The 16787-nt window shown below is 44.9% G+C and overlaps 1 non-coding gene and 1 pseudogene across 1 annotated transcript; both read left to right on the forward strand.

Annotated features, from left to right (window-relative positions):
* Positions 1-5087: 5087 nt before the first annotated feature.
* On the forward strand, positions 5088-7000 carry LOC124218354 (small subunit ribosomal RNA; annotated as a pseudogene).
* An 841-nt stretch (positions 7001-7841) lies between these two features.
* LOC124218316 (5.8S ribosomal RNA) lies at positions 7842-7996 on the forward strand. Its single transcript, XR_006883027.1, has one exon. It is a non-coding gene; the product is annotated as a 5.8S ribosomal RNA (ribosomal RNA).
* The last annotated feature ends 8791 nt before the right edge of the window (positions 7997-16787 follow it).

The following is a 16787-nucleotide window of genomic DNA, read 5'->3' on the forward strand; positions in this document are numbered from 1 at the left end:
GCTCTTCGGAGCTCCATTGGGATCATAGGTGCCTTCATGGACACCTGATAGTTGGTCGACGCAAGTGCCAGCCCTTGTGTGGCCTTCAGGCCCCCTGGGATATGGAGCACTTGCTCATAGGCTACCTCTCCAGCCGTTTGGCGCTGGCGAGACCCCCGGCTGTCGGCTGTGAGCGCCTCTACACGAACGATGTCTCATGATATACACATTTCATCTATTTATTTATTTATTGATTTATTTATTTATTCAGTTAATATGTGTTCGAACGGACAACGGGTCCGAGCTGCCTGCGAATAACTTAAGCAAGGACCTTTAGCCTGATCTGTCACTGGGGACGTACCGGAGACAGGATAGAGGCCTGCCGCAACGAGGTAACCGTGGAAGCGAATCCCACCACCGGCATCGGCCGTACGTCTAACGAAACAGACCAGTGCGAGTCGTTTGGCCAGTTGTAAACCCCTCGGGGTTTCAGCTGTGCTACGGCGGCGGAGCCAGTGCCCGATTCAACGCACTGGGGCGGACACCTCTACGTGGTTTTCCCCGGAAACATCACCGCAGAGGCGATGGCTAAGTTTCTCTTTCCCGATTGAAACACCTGGGACTCCGTTCGGCTAATTTTCCCTCAGTCCGGCAGGCAACTTGGCAAATGGTTAGCACTTCCCTATACAGAGTCGCAACCATCTATATTTTATCCCTCTGACCTCAACCAACTATTTATTTATTTATCTATTTATTTTATATTTGAATTGACTTGGACAAACGTCAATTGATCATTTTGAAATATTTTATGTGTTCCGACCAAACTTCTAACTTTTATCCTTTTGACTCTTATTCATTCATCCATTTATTTTTGAACTGCTAGACCATGCCCTTATTGGGTACGGCGAGCGAACGCAGTGGGAGAAAATATTATTTCATGAACTGACTTGACGCATAATTTTATTTTATTTGACTTATTACAACGAACTGACGAAGTAGGCTCTACCGCAAGGTAGACGACCCACCAAATACTTCCTTCTTATCCTTCTAACGGAGGCTATTCCGTCATACCCTTTTTTTAATATTTTATTTTTGAAACACTTTGTTGTGTTCACCCGGGGAACTTCCCACCACGGGGAAGTCCGCCTGTTGCTTAGGCAACTGTGCGCAGGAAATAGCCAAATGCCTCGTCATCTAATTAGTGACGCGCATGAATGGATTAACGAGATTCCCACTGTCCCTCTTCACTATCTAGCGAAACCACTGCCAAGGGAACGGGCTTGGAAAAATTAGCGGGGAAAGAAGACAACAAGCGCGGGTAAACGAAAGTAAAGGCATGTGCTGCACAGCCTTTTAGCATAAGAACCTCGACGTGTGTGACGAGCACGATTACGCTGATGTCGGAGTAAACGTTGAGGCCGTCGTTTGAGGTGTCGGCACAGGCACTCCTGAACCCAGTATCCAAGACGAGTCCTTTTGGCAGACCACACGGCGTTCACCCCTAAAACTACGGGTTTAGCTGCCCAATCCCGCTGATGCGGGCAACAGATGCGATCTGTAGAAAAGAGGTGTGGTAGCCTGTCTAGCCGGCCAACTTGGCATGGCAAAAGCGAAACTTGGGGCGACGATGACTCGTTTAAACGTCACGAGGGGAGCCTTGTTAACACGAGTACCCTGTTGGGGCAAAACTGGGTGGACGGTGGGGCCGTCGTTTGAGGTGTCGGGCCTGGCGCACTCCTGCTGTGTTAGTATCCGAGACGAGCCCCTTGGCAGACCACACGCCGTTCACCCATAAAACTGAAGGAGTTGCTGCCCGAAGCTGCTTGCAGCGACGGATGCTGCCTTCAGTATTAGAGGTGTGGTAGCCCGTCTTGCAATAAGCTGGGGCGACGGCGACTCGTCCAACGTTGCGAGGGGAGCTTTGCTAACACGAGTATCTAAGGGGACAGGGGGCCCAACCTGCCGGCTACAGGTGCCCCGTCATTTGGTGTCGGCCTCTTTGGGGCAGCGCGTCTCGCTTAGGAACATGGATCTCGTGCCATAGTGCGTTGAAGGCTGGAGTCCTTGTACGGAGGGGGGTTCAGGCCCCCCTACTCAACCACCACATAGGGCAGGCGTTTGAGGTGTCGGGCACGTTAACGTGTCCTAGTATCCGAGCCTAGCTCAGGTGTGGCGGTCCGTATCCGTCGGGGTACACCGGGGAAGTAGGAGTTTAGGCAGTCTGGTTCCGGTGTTCACGTAACAAACACCTCTGTTCGAAAGTCTTGATGGTCCGGGTCTAGCGGATGCCTGGCTCTGCCGTGTTCGTAGACTGTAAGTAACTGAAGTTACCGGTTTGGGGCTCGATACAGATGGAACGTCGGGCATCGCGCGCCGACACCCCCGGGCGGGGAATGGGGGGGCTGACCAGCCCCCCAAGCCCCCCGGTGGCAGTCGTTACCATGACTCTCCAAGGATATAGCCAAATGCCTCGTCATCTAATTAGTGACGCGCATGAATGGATTAACGAGATACCCACTGTCCCTATCTACTATCTAGCGAAACCACTGCCAAGGAAACGGGCTTGGAAAAATTGGCAGGGAAAGAAGACCCTGTTGAACTTGACTCTAGTCTGGCACTGTAAGGAGACATGAGAGGTGTAGCATAAGTGGGAAGTGGCAACATCGCCGATGAAATACCACTACTTTCATCGTTTCTTCACTTACTCGGTTGGGCGGAGCGCGTGCGTCGAGGACTTTTGTCCCGGCAGTCACTTTATTCTAGCGCCAAGCGTGTAAGAGTAACGTGAGGCTTCGGCCGATCGTCCATCATACTCCCGCGTGATTCGATTCAAGGACACTGACAGGCGGGAAGTTTGACTGGGGCGGTACATCTGTCAAAGAATAACGCAGGTGTCCTAAGGCCAGCTCAGCGAGAACAGAAACCTCCCGTAGAGCGAAAGGGCAAAAGCTGGCATGATCTCGATGTTCAGTACGCATAGAGACTGCGAAAGCACGGCCTATCGATCCTTTTGGTTCGAAGAGTTTCCAGCGAGAGGTGTCAGAAAAGTTACCACAGGGATAACTGACTTGTGGCGGCCAAGCGTTCATAGCGACGTCGCTTTTTGATCCTTTGATGTCGGCTCTTTTTATCATTGCGAAGCAGAATTCGCCAAGCGTTGGATTGTTCACCCACCAATAGGGAACGTGAGCTGGGTCTGGACAGTCGTGAGACAGGTGAGTTTTACCCTACTGATGACTCGTCGTTGCGATAGTAATCCTGCTCAGTACGAGAGGAACCGCAGGTTCGGACATTTGGTTCACGCACTCGGTCGAGCGGCCGGTGGTGCGAAGCTACCATCCGTGGGATTATGCCTGAACGCCTCTGAGGCCGTATCCTCTCCAGTTGAAGGGGGCAACGATATTTCTAGGAGTCTCGTGGGTCGAAAGGCTCAAAACAATGTGACTTTACTGGGTGGCCGGTTCACGGACCGGTCGTCGCACGAGCCCTGTTTGCCGGGCGGGGTCTTCGGCCTTCGTCGGGATCTTCCCGCTTGTCGGTCTGGCCTCGAACGGTCGATCATGGGTCATCCAGTTCGATGTCGAGACTCGGAATCGTCTGTAGACGACTTAGGTACCTGGCGGGGTGTTGTACCCGGTAGAGCAGTTACCACGCTGCGATCTGTTGGAACTCAGCCCTTGGCTTGGGGATTTGTATTGTCGGTTAGACGAGGCCCCAATGTGTTTGTGTTTGCAGAGCGCTGGCTCGACGCCGGTCACGCAACGCGTCGCTCGTCCCATGTCGGACAAGTCGCGGGCGGACTGGCGCGGCCGTGCTCTGCTCGCCGAGCAGGTGCGATGGCAATGCGAGTGCGGTGACTTGGAAAAAAAAATTTTTTTTCCGTACCCGTTGCCACTCGAAATATATCCGAGGCAGCAGCTCGGATCGCCGGTCGGCGAACGCAAGGCCGACAAGCGCGACCGGAGGGACCGGTGGACCCCCTTGGCACGTCGCGGGATTCGGCGACGACATTATAGGCCGCATTGATTCTTTCGATGATACGTCGACCGTCGGCCGTCGTCCTCGATCCCCAAGGGACTTGGGAATTTTTTTTTTCCCAGGCGACGAAAAGGCAATGCGCCGCGTCCCGTGATAGTCGGCGCTGGACCCGCGAACCGACCGTGGCACGGCAGGACTTGTGAAAATTTTCGTCTGGGTCGACCCAAAGGCAATGCGCCGCGTCCCAGGGCCGACGGGACGACGTCGGACGGACGGACCCCCGATGCGGCGCCACGGGACACTTGTGAAAATTTCGGCCCGAGTCGACCGAGGGGCGATGCGCGGCGTCCCGAAGTTTATACGGGTCGACCGGACTTGTGAAAATTTCGGTCCGAGTCGACCGAAAGGCGATAAGCAGCGTCCCGGAGTCGATCCGGGCCGGGAGCCTGTCGCAACACCGTCAAATAAGCCTCAGGTAATTTCGACAGAGTTCCCGGAGTTCAAAATTTTTTTGATAGCCCGCGGAGGTTTCGCTTCGTAAGCCGATCGTGCTACCACCGTACCGGCGCCGACGTCCTAGCGGCCAGGCTCCTACTATGAGAGGAGCGAGTCGGTCGGGCCGGTCTCTCGTCGTCCGCCTGCTACGCCGTACTGGTACGTGCTCGAGCACGATACGTACGTCGGCGTGGACCAAGAGCGGGCGTTTGCAGACCGTTCCGTGCCTCGTACCAAAGAAACTACGCGACTTGCGTTGTTTCATCTATCGTCACTGCATTACCGCGGGACGGTGTCTCAGACCGAATGGCCCTTGACGCGGTACCAAGAAGTTCGGCTCTCCGTAAAACACGAAAGGCGGAACGCTCCAACGCACGCGTCAACTCGCTTCTTTCGAAGCGTACACTCAAAGACCAGAGATGTTATAACAATGTATCCCAGACGCTTTCAATCTAGCCGACGGGTACGGGAGATCGTTCGAACGCTTATAAGCCGAGTGTCGAAGGTGGCGGCACACGGAACCGGGGCTGCCTGCGTGCAGTCCCGAAACTTACAGTAGACGCGCGGCCGACCGGGCTACGAGACCCGGTCGGCGATGGGTGGCGCACGTCCGAGCCGAGATTTTGTATCGAAGCTCCCTGGTTGATCCTGCCAGTAGTCATATGCTTGTCTCAAAGATTAAGCCATGCATGTCTCAGTGCAAGCCAAATTAAGGTGAAACCGCGAATGGCTCATTAAATCAGTTATGGTTTCTTAGATCGTACACACATTTACTTGGATAACTGTGGTAATTCTAGAGCTAATACATGCAAACAGAGTTCCGACCAGAGATGGAAGGAATGCTTTTATTAGATCAAAACCAATCGGCGGCGGGTACGTCCCGTCCGCCGTTTACCTTGGTGACTCTGAATAACTTTGGGCTGATCGCACGGTCTCGTACCGGCAACGCTTCTTTCAAATGTCTGCCTTATCAACTGTCGATGGTAGGCTCTGCGCCTACCATGGTTGTAACGGGTAACGGGGAATCAGGGTTTGATTCCGAAAAGGGAGCCTGAGAAACGGCTACCACATCCAAGGATGGCAGCAGGCGCGAAAATTACCTACTCCCGGCACGGGGAGGTGGTGACGAAAAATAACGATACGGGACTCATCCGAGGCCCCGTAATCATAATGAGTACACTTCAAATCCTCTAACGAGGATCCATTGGAGGGCAAGTCTGGTGCCAGCAGCCGCGGTAATTCCAGCTCCAATAGCGTATATTGAAGTTGTTGCGGTTGAAAAGCTCGTAGTTGAATCTGTGTCCCACGCTGTCGGTGCACCGCTCACGGTGTTCGACTGGCATAAATGTGGGACGTCCTACTGGTGGGTTTAGCCCTCTGGGGCGGCCCAACCAATATCCTATCGCGGTGCTCTTTACTGAGTGTCGAGGTGGGCCGGTACATTTACTTTGAACAAATTAGAGCGCTGAAAGCAGGCTATTTTCGCCTGAATACTGTGTGCATGGAATAATGGAATAGGACCTCGGTTCTATTTTCTTGGTTTTCGGAACCCCGAGGTAATGATCAATAGGGACAGATGGGGGCATTCGTATTGCGACGTCAGAGGTGAAATTCTTGGATCGTCGCAAGACGGACAGAAGCGAAAGCATTTGCCAGAAAAGTTTTCTTCAATCAAGAACGAAAGTTAGAGGTTCGAAGGCGATCAGATACCGCCCTAGTTCTGACCATGAACGATGCCAGCTAGCGATCCGCCGAAGTTCCTCCAATGACTCGGCGGGCAGCTTCCGGAAAACCGAAGCTTTTGGGTTTTAAGGGAGGTATGGTTGCAAAGCTGAAACTTAGAGGAATTGACGGAAGGGCACCACCAGAAGTGGAGCCTGCGGCTTAATTTGACTCAACACGGGAAACCTTACCAGGCCCGGACACCGGAAGGATTGACAGATTGAGAGCTGTTTCTTGATTCGGTGGGTGGTGGTTCATGGCCGTTCTTAGTTGGTGGAGCGATTTGTCTGGTTGATTCCGATAACAAACGAGACTCTAGCCTGCTGAGTAGGCGTACCTTCCGGTATCTCGAAGGTCCCCGGCCTCGGTCGGGCGGTTTTTACTACCGGCGGACGAATGAATCTTCTTAGAGGGACAGGCGGCTTCTAGCCGCACGAGATTGAGCAATAACAGGTCTGTGACGCCCTTAGATGTTCTGGGCCGCACGCGCGCTACACTGAAGGAATCAGCGTGTCTTCCCTCGCCGAAAGGCCCGGGTAACCCGCTGAACCTCCTTCGTGCTAGGGATTGGGGCTTGCAATTATTTCCCATTAACGAGGAATTCCCAGTAAGCGCGAGTCATAAGCTCGCGTTGATTACGTCCCTGCCCTTTGTACACACCGCCCGTTGCTACTACCGATTGAATGATTTAGTGAGATCTTCGGACTGGTACGCGGCAATGTCTCGGCATTGCCGATGTTGCCGGAAAGATGACCAAACTTGATTATTTAGAGGAAATAAAAGTCGTAACAACGTTTCCGTAGGTGAACCTGCGGAAGGATCATTAACGTTCCGTACTGCCGAAGCAGCGACTCGTAAGCGCGCGGGGCTGTCTCGCCGCAAGAGCAACGTGTCACGCCCACGTGTCGCGAACAAAATTTCACAAAACTTTGAACGACGTAACGGTCGGGCCCGGTTGCCGCGGCACGCAACACAATCGTCGTTACAACGAACGCGGTGCTGACGCCGGATCCGATGGGTCCGGCGTTCGCCGCGGTCGCGACGAGCGCAGTCGCCGGCTAAAACCGCGCGACGACCGACTTGCACCGAGGCGTCGACCCGTCGCTCCGTGTCCAGCGCGGAGCAGCGGCGGGTCGTTCGCGCCTCCGGCCGACTCGGTGCCGAGAGGGGACCGCTCCGCGGTTTGCCTCGACTTGTTCGACCCGGTCAGGTCGTACGAGAGAGAAGTGCGAAGCTGGTCTCAGCGCTTCTTCGCGGGCAGCTTGTCTGCGCCCGGGTGTCCTTGGTGCAACGCCGTTACACCCTGGACGCAGGCCGCGAACGCGGTAGGCTTTGAAGAGAATTTTTGCCCGTACGAGGAAGCCCGCGTCAGCTTCGAGGGCAGCGATGCCCGGGACTTGCTGACGCGGCCCACTGCCGCCCGCCGTCAATCGTTTGCATTGCGAGCCGATCGGGTCCGGCGCCGGTACATTCCGGCAGACGACCCGTGAACTCGAGGCGACGTCGGCTCTTGAACTATCGCACAAACAAAATTTGACGCGCGGCGCGCGTTGCTTCCCGCGCGCAACCGCGCAAGGGCTGACGCACGCGGCGACGCGCCTACGACCACAGAAAGCCGGTAACAACCGTAATTTTAGCATTTTCAATGCAAAATTCACATATTTGATTACCCTGAACGGTGGATCACTCGGCTCGTGGGTCGATGAAGAACGCAGCTATTCGCGCGTCAACTTGTGAACTGCAGGACACATGAACATCGACATTTCGAACGCACATTGCGGTCCACGGATACAATTCCCGGACCACGCCTGGCTGAGGGTCGTTCCGAGGGAACAGCGCACCGTGCCTTTGCGAGCGAATGACTGGGCGCTAGCAGCCCGTGTCGCGCGCCGGTCACGCGGCAACGGGTCGCGTCGCCTCAAACGAACACGTATGTCACGGTCACGACGCGTCGCCGCAGATCGCAGGGTCGAGCTGTCGCTGCCGTTCGTCACGTTCCGGTGCCAGCGATAGTCGAGAGAACGAACGATATCGGCACGGCGACACACAGACCGCGCGCGGTCGGTTCGCCGCTCATGTGAACAAGTTCCGTCCACGTTTCGCCGCGGGGGGCTCTCGAGTCTCCTGTACGGCGGGCGTGTTTACGGTCGTTTCCGTGGCTCGAACGTATAAAAGATACGTTGTGTTCTCGTCCGTGTCGACGGTGCTGTTCTTGAACGAACGACCGTCGCCGACGACGGACTCGCAATCTCACGACGACCTTAGAGCAGGCGAGACTACCCGCTGAATTTAAGCATATTACTGAGCGGAGGAAAAGAAACTCACTAGGATTTCCTTAGTAGCGGCGAGCGAACAGAAAACAGCCCAGCACTGAATCCCGCGGTTCTGCCGCCGGGAAATGTAGTGTTTGGGAGGATCCATTCATCCTGGGGCGTCGGCCCGCGTCCAAGTCCATCTTAAATGGGCCACTTACCCGCAGAGGGTGCCAGGCCCGTAGTGACCGGGTCGCGCCACAGGAGGATCTCCTCTTAGAGTCGGGTTGCTTGAGTGTGCAGCTCTAAGTGGGTGGTAAACTCCATCTAAGGCTTAACCCTTCGGAACATACGTCTCTCGTACCACAATCATTACTTCCGTGATAAGAGAAAATCTCACGCCTTCTGCGCAAGCGTCAAGTGCGAAATTTAAAATCTACTCAATTAGTTTTAGGTCATATATCAAGTAAAATACGATAACAAATACTATTTTTTTAATATGATATATTAAATAATAATATTATTAAACAAAAAAATATATAATTTCGGGTGACAACGCAATAAATACGAAATAATTCATTCAAACAAATAATTTATTGAAGTTAACGTGAAAAATTAAAATTACATATTTGTGATGATTAGTTTGCAACTATTGCACTTTATAAACTTGTACATGACTAAAATATACTTATTTTAATTAAAAATTATTCTGCTTATCAATATTTAACAAGAAATATTTTTTTCTTCAAATTAACGTCACAAAACTACTATTATTCATAACAATATTATACTTGTGATCAATGTAATTATCATTTTAAGTACAACAATTGAGTTTAAGAATGATGAAATTGTTGGGATAAAATATAGTATCATACATATAATACTTCTACACTTGATACTCATGTACATATATATATACATACACTATGTAACTCAACATACTCACTATACCTTATAAAGACTTAGTCGTACGCTAACCTTGTGTGCTCGTACTTACCTGCTTACCTATCTACCTAAACCTATCAATTACCTTCAGGTTATGGGCTTGACACGAAGGTCAGTATGTTATTAATCAGTTGCGGAAGGTACAGGTAAAAGTAACATTTAAAGTCAAAGAGGTTTAGTTAAAGTTTTTTTTGCTCAGGCATACAAAGCAAGCAAAAAGCTCACCTCAAAGTGACACGTGGCGTGGCGCACAACAGCAAAGAGGTAGCGTTTTTTTCTTACCGTTTCGGTATACCGAGGAGTGCTGTAGTACAGCGTAAAATAATACTGAACAGGCAGGAAAATCACACAAAACCAAAGTAAAGATGACAGATCAATTGTCAAGTGTGATCGGTATCGAAAAGTTGAAGAGCTCCGATGACTATCAAAACTGGTCTTTTGCCATGGAGTTGTATCTGAAAGACCAAGATCTTTGGGGCTGTGTGCTAGAAGATGAAAAATATACGAGAGACACCCTAAAAATGGATAGGGCTATGTCTAGGATAGTCAGATGAATAGATACAAAAGCATACACACATATAAATATGTTAAAAACTCCAAAAGCAGTGTGGGAAAAGTTGAAGAGTGTGTATGAAGGTGCAGGTATGACCAGGAAAATAGGTCTCCTGAGAGAATTGTTAAGCATTAAGTTAGATAACTGCTCAACAACAGAGGACTACACACATAAAATATTCTCTACAGCGCAAAGATTAGAGAAATTAGGCTTCAAAGTAGACAGCGAGTGGATTGGAGCACTCTTACTAGCAGGTCTACCAGAAAAATACGAACCCATGATTATGGGATTAGAAAGCTCAGGAGTAAAGCTAACAGGTGAAGTAGTAGAAGCCAAGATTTCACAAGATGTAAAGAAAACTAATAGTGCAAGCAAAGACACAGAGTCAGTATTCATCGCAAAACATAAGAAGCAATTCAATCCAAAGAATAAATTTAACAAGAACAAAAAGAAAGGAGTCAGATGCTTCAACTGTAACGTGTATGGTCATTACGCCAAAGAATGCAGGAATAAGAAAGAAGAGAAGAGCAATTTGGCTAAAGCAGAAGAAGAAGCGATAGTTTGGATAGCACATGATTCAAACGTAAAGCACAATGATGATGACTGGTACTTAGACTCTGGAGCAACACAACACATGACTGCAAACAAAAACATTCTTCAAAATTACCAAGATATAAAACCAGTAAAAGTAAGAATGGCGAATGATAACTTGATAGAAGCTACAGGTAAAGGTACAGCAGAGATAACATTCACATTCAAAGGAGTTCAAAAGCGAGTAGTACTCCAGACTGTTTTATATGTCCCAGCGGTAAAATCAAATATAGTTTCAGTTCACATACTCACCACTGCTGGATTCTTGTCGTTGTTTGATGAAGACAAGTGTGATATCATCAACAAGAAAACAAAGAAAGTAATAGCTACAGCTATAAAAGTAAGATCCATGTGGAAGATCATAAAAAGTGACACTGAAAGTGCTAACATTGCAAGAGCAGAAAAGAAAACTCCAGTACACGTTGTAAAACTATGGCACAGAAGGCTGGCACATCTCAATAGGCAAGATATGGTAAAACTTAGCAAGCAAGCTACAGGCTATGAGGTAAACAGCACAGATGACTCACCATGTGAAAACTGTTTAAAAGGCAAACACGCAAGATTACCATTTCCTGAGGAGAGTGAACGTGCAGGCGAGCTGTTGGACTTGATTCACTCAGATATGTGTGGACCCATGGAGGTAAATTCACTAGGTGGTGCGAGATACATGCTTACTTTTACAGATGATCATAGCAGGTTTACAAGTGTTTATTTTCTCAAGGCCAAGTCAGATTATTTCAAGTTCTTACAAGAATACATTGAAAAAGTAAAAAATCAGTTAAACAGAAGAATCAAGAAATTAAGAACAGACAACGCCTTAGAGTACAAGGATGACAAAGTTCAAGCATATCTCAAAACAAAGGCATCATCTGGGAATCATCATGTCCATACACACCTCAGCAAAACGGTATAGCGGAAAGGAAGAACAGAACCATCATTGAAAAAGGAAGAACAATTTTACACGAAGCAAATGCTCCAAAGTGGTTGTGGACTGAAGCATCGAACACAGCGAATTATTTGATCAATAGATCACCATCGAAGTCATTGGATGACAAAACACCATTCGAAGTCTGGACTGGCAGAAAACCAGACTTGAGACACTTGAAAGTGTTTGGGTGTGTTGCAATGACTCTAGTTCCTAAAGAAAAAAGAAAGAAATGGGATGTAAAGTCAACAAAGAAAATGTTCGTTGGTTACGCTGAACACCAAAAGGGTTATAGGTTGATAGATCCAACTACTAAAAAGATGACTATTAGCAGAGAAGTTGTATTCGATAAAAATAAGATGTATTTCAATGGAGAGAATGAACAAACTGATCAAAGTGAAAAACAAGAAAACAAGGAGCAAGAAACAGTGTACTTACTTATAGATGAAGAGCACGAGAACAACACCAATGAGTCTGAAAGAGATAGAGAGGTACTGGAAGAAAACATGTCAAACACAGATTCAATTGACATATCAATTGACGAATCTATTTCAAATTTAAATATAAATGATGATGGCAATGAGGGAGCAACAGTCTCAGAATTGCAAGCAACACCCAAGGCAAGGCCAGTGAGAGAGAAGAAGTTACCAGAGAAATTTAAGGACTACGTAGTCACAAGCACAAAAAGGAAGAAGAAACATCAGTTTAGTGAAGAAAACATTGTAGAACCAAAAAGTTGGGAAGAAGCAATGGACTCAGAACTAAAAGAAGAATGGTACAAGTCAATGGAAAATGAAATGAAATGCTTTGAAGAAAATGAAGCTTTTTCTTTGGTCAACTTGCCATCTGGAAAAGAGCCAATAGAGCTCAGGTGGGTATTTCAAATAAAAAGAGATGAAAATGGAAAAATAACTAGACTCAGGCCAAGGCTAGTAGCAAAGGGATTCATGCAAAAGCTCAACGTTGATTACTTCGACACTTTTGCACCAGTAGTTAGATACGTAACAATAAGATTTTTAATAGCGCTAGCTACAAAATATGATCTCACTATATATCATCTGGATGTAGAAACAGCTTTTCTAAGAAGCTTACTACAAGAAGAAATTTATGCTGTGCAGCCTGAACCATTCGTTAAAACAGGCGAAGAAGATAAAGTGTTAAAACTAAACAAGGCTATCTACGGTTTAAAACAAGGGTCAATGGCATGGCACGAAACACTCACAAATATATTAGTCAAGATGGGACTGAAGCAGAGTGAGGTGGATCCTTGTGTTTATCAATATAAAAATGAAGAAAAGAAGGAGTGGCTGATCGTAGCAATTTACGTGGATGACCAAATGGTCTTAGTTTCATCAGAAGAATTAAAGAACAATTTTGTAAATCAATTAACCAAGAATATGAAGATCAAGTATATGGGAAAATTGAAACATTTTTTGAACATCAAATTTGAATACTTAGAAGAAGAAAAAGGATACAAATTGACTCAAGAAAATTACATTCAGAATTTGATGATTAACTTTAATTTAGAAGGATGCGGTACAATGAAAACACCTTTAGAAACAAGTTTAAAGTTAGAACAAATTGAAAACAGTCCAGAAGTGCCAAATTTTCCATATTTTGAGGGAGTTGGTTCAGTTTTACATCTAGGACAAACATCAAGACCAGATATATGCTATGCATCAAGTTATTTAAGCTCGTTTAATAAGAATCCAAAACGCATACATGTAGAAAGCTTAAAACACTTACTAAGATATTTACACGTTACTAAGAAAGTAGGATTGGTAATTAAAAACGACAAGAGTGACTCAATAGTTGGATACTGTGATGCAGATTGGGCAAATGATGTAAGAGACAGAAAGTCTGTCACAGGATACATATTCTTTTATAACGGCTCAGCTATTTCTTGGTCAACGAGCAAACAGAAAACAGTGGCCACATCAACATGCCAAGCAGAGTACCAAGCCTTGTCAGCAGCGTGCAGCGAAGCTATTTGGATTAAGCAGTTGATTAATGAATTTGATCCTGGAGTAGCAGCCAAACCAGTTCAGATGAAGGTAGATAACAGAAGTGCTATCGATTTATCCATGACAGCATCATATAAGTAGAACGCAAAGCACATTGATGTAAAACATCATTTTATAAGAGAACAGGTCAAGGATAAAATTGTTGAGATCCAGCATGTAAATTCTGAAGACATGGTCGCTGATTACCTGACCAAGTCATTAGAATTACCTAAACATCAGTTCTGCGTCATCAATTCTGGGTTGGAAGGAGAAATTCTAGGATAATAAACAAGAAGAAATACAAAGAAGAAATAGTGACTTTAAAAGTGTTTATTATTACACATTAATTACTTGAAAGTTTATTTTTGATTTTAGTTTACTTGAAAAGACACTAAATAGTTAAAATCAGACTGGTTAAATTTTGTTAATATTATTACTAATTCGTCATTGTTAATTTTTATAAAATTTCATTTTATTGTTACATATAAAAGTTAAAATGTTGATTAAAAATTAAACTTATATTTTAGAGGGAGTGTTGGGATGAAATATAGTATCATACATATAATACTACTACACTTGATACTCATGTACATATATATATACATACACTATGTAACTCAACATACTCACTATACCTTATAAAGACTTAGTCGTACGCTAACCTTGTGTGCTCTTACTTACCTGCTTACCTATCTACCTAAACCTATTAATTACCTTCAAAAATAATATAAAACATTGTAACAATGTTCAATTAACGACAAGTCAATTTTACCATTAACTTACTATTACTTTTGGCAATAAAAACAAGATTAAGTCGTTATATTATCACTTATCACATTCAGTTATAAGTCGACTCTTGACACGAGATTTGCCTGGCAGTCACGGCAATAACGAACCATATGCTTATTCCATATTGGAGCATTGCAGGAAGTACAATTTCTAGTTGTATAACTATTCGCTCTTCAGGGACATTCATAACACAATCCACGTTCTGAAATTTGAAGATTCTTTTGAGGCTTAATTTTTCCAGTTTTCAGTATAATTGATCTTAGTTCCAGTGATAAAGTAGGTAATTTAAGACGATTCACTAGGTGCGGGTGGACTAGTTGAGAGCAGAGCTGTTTCAAGTATTCTCGCCGAGCGATTTGTTTGCCAGTATTTTCCACGTAAATAATTTTTGAATTGATGCCAGCAATGTTGAGAAATGCATAAAAAATTACCATAGGCCAGCGCCGTGTATCTCGAGCAACATCATACTCTCCTTGCAGTTGGTCTACAACATCCACACCGGCTTTTGTCTGATTATAAAAAGTTACTATTTCTGGTTTGAGTTTTTCCCCAGTACTTTCATCAATTTCATTAGAATTGTGTCGAGTAGAGTACATCAGAACATTCTTGGATTTTTTAGGGACATATGACAACAATGTACTTTTATCAGTGAAGACAAATTTGCTGCTGTAAATAGATCTATTTTTAATTTCAGTCATTCCTTTCGGGATCTCTCTTTTATTACGCCTGATGGTTCCGAGAAGAGTTGTGTTATTTTCTAATAAGTAATTTGCCAGAGGTACAGATGTAAAGTAATTATCACAGGTTACATTGCGACCAGTTTTGAGTATTGGAGTCGTCAGCCTTTTAACGACATCAAATGCAGAATTAGATTTTTGAAATGGTCCTGATGGCTGTTTTCCACAGTAAATTTCCACATTATAAGTATAAAATGTTTTTGAATCGGTCATGAAGTGAATTTTGATACCATATCTTGCCGGTTTATTAGCAATATGTTGCCGAAACTTACATCGACCTCGAAAAGCTTGCAGCATTTCATCAATTGTTAACAGAGCACCAGGCGTATAATTTTCTTGACAGCGTTTGATAAAATTTTCAGAAAATTCTCGTATATGCGCCAAATTATCTAATTTTTTACGATCATCACGATCGTTAACGTCGTCAAATTTCAAAGCAGACGATAAATTATGAAATCGTGTCTTCGACATCACCGCACGAAAACAATCTGGAGCAGAACCGTCAGTCGCCCATAGTTCTTTTAAATTTAGTCTTGATGTTTTGTGTACTCCTATCAGATATAATAAACCAATCATAGCTCGTATTTCATCGACTGAAGTAGGGTGAGTTTCTGTTTGAGATTTTTTTGATGAACGTACGACTTCCAAAAAAATATTAGTATTATCAACAATTTTCTCAATTGTTTCTTGAGGAAAAAATAAATTCCAGCAATCCAGAGGTGTTTTTGCATCCTTTGCGCAATTCTTAACTCCGGGTAGACGGAGAACAATATTCTGTCGTTTTGTACGTACTCTCGGATAAGGTGGATCACGGAACCATTTTGTTGTTTTATCTTTCCCCAACAAAAATTTTTTATTCTTAACTTCCTTCTCCAGTGGACTGTTGTTATTGTCGTCTGTGTCACCTCCATCATCTTCTAATTGCTCAGTGTTGGAGTCATGGTTACTAAATTCTGATTCAGCGTCAGACATCTCGTCAAAATCTGAGAAACCAGTATCACTTTCGTCTCCTGAGTTAGTTGGTTGGTCCATGTCGTGTAACCTGGTAATATGCAACGAAAATTTGTTATTTAATGTATAAACTGTATCCACTAATACGTGAAAAAAAAAATTGAAATTTTTGAGTGTATGTTCACAAAAAGCCAAAAAGTGATAAGTGACAAATTGTAATAATTTGTTGAAAGTTTCTTATTTAAGTTATCAAAATTTTTGAGAACAAAATATTTGAGATAATTGAACAATTATATTTTGCATAATTTATGAATCTTTATGAACAATCACACTCAAGTTGAAACATATTTTCAGGTTACATATGTGTTTATAACAGAAAAACATTAATACATAATGTGTCGAATTTACTTACTTTGTATATACACTGAATAAATAATAACACTTATAAACTAGCATACAACTGAGAATAATTATTTATGAATTATTACATTTTTAGTTTTTAATAAACAATACTGGTACACTTGTACACAAGCTTTAGAATACTGTGCATTTGTATATTTAGATACATTTAAAATGGCGGCTAGAAACTACGAAGACAGCCGAAACTAAACGAAGTCATACGAATAGCAATTTTCTATGTGCATGACTTTACTCACGTAATGAGAGAAACTCTCACAGTTGATAAATAAATAATTTTTTTTTTTCATTTTTCATGTTTAAAAAATTTTTCTTTCTCGTATCATTTAGAGCATTAAATTTTAGAAAGGTAAAAAAATTTTCAGGGGGTCATTCCATTTGAATTTTGAAAGAAAAAAAAGTTTTAAAAAAAGTGTGAGAGAATCTCTCTACACGATAGTTCCGAAGAGT

This window comes from Neodiprion pinetum, chromosome 4 (genome assembly GCF_021155775.2).
Source record: "Neodiprion pinetum isolate iyNeoPine1 chromosome 4, iyNeoPine1.2, whole genome shotgun sequence".
Lineage (NCBI taxonomy): Eukaryota > Metazoa > Arthropoda > Insecta > Hymenoptera > Diprionidae > Neodiprion > Neodiprion pinetum.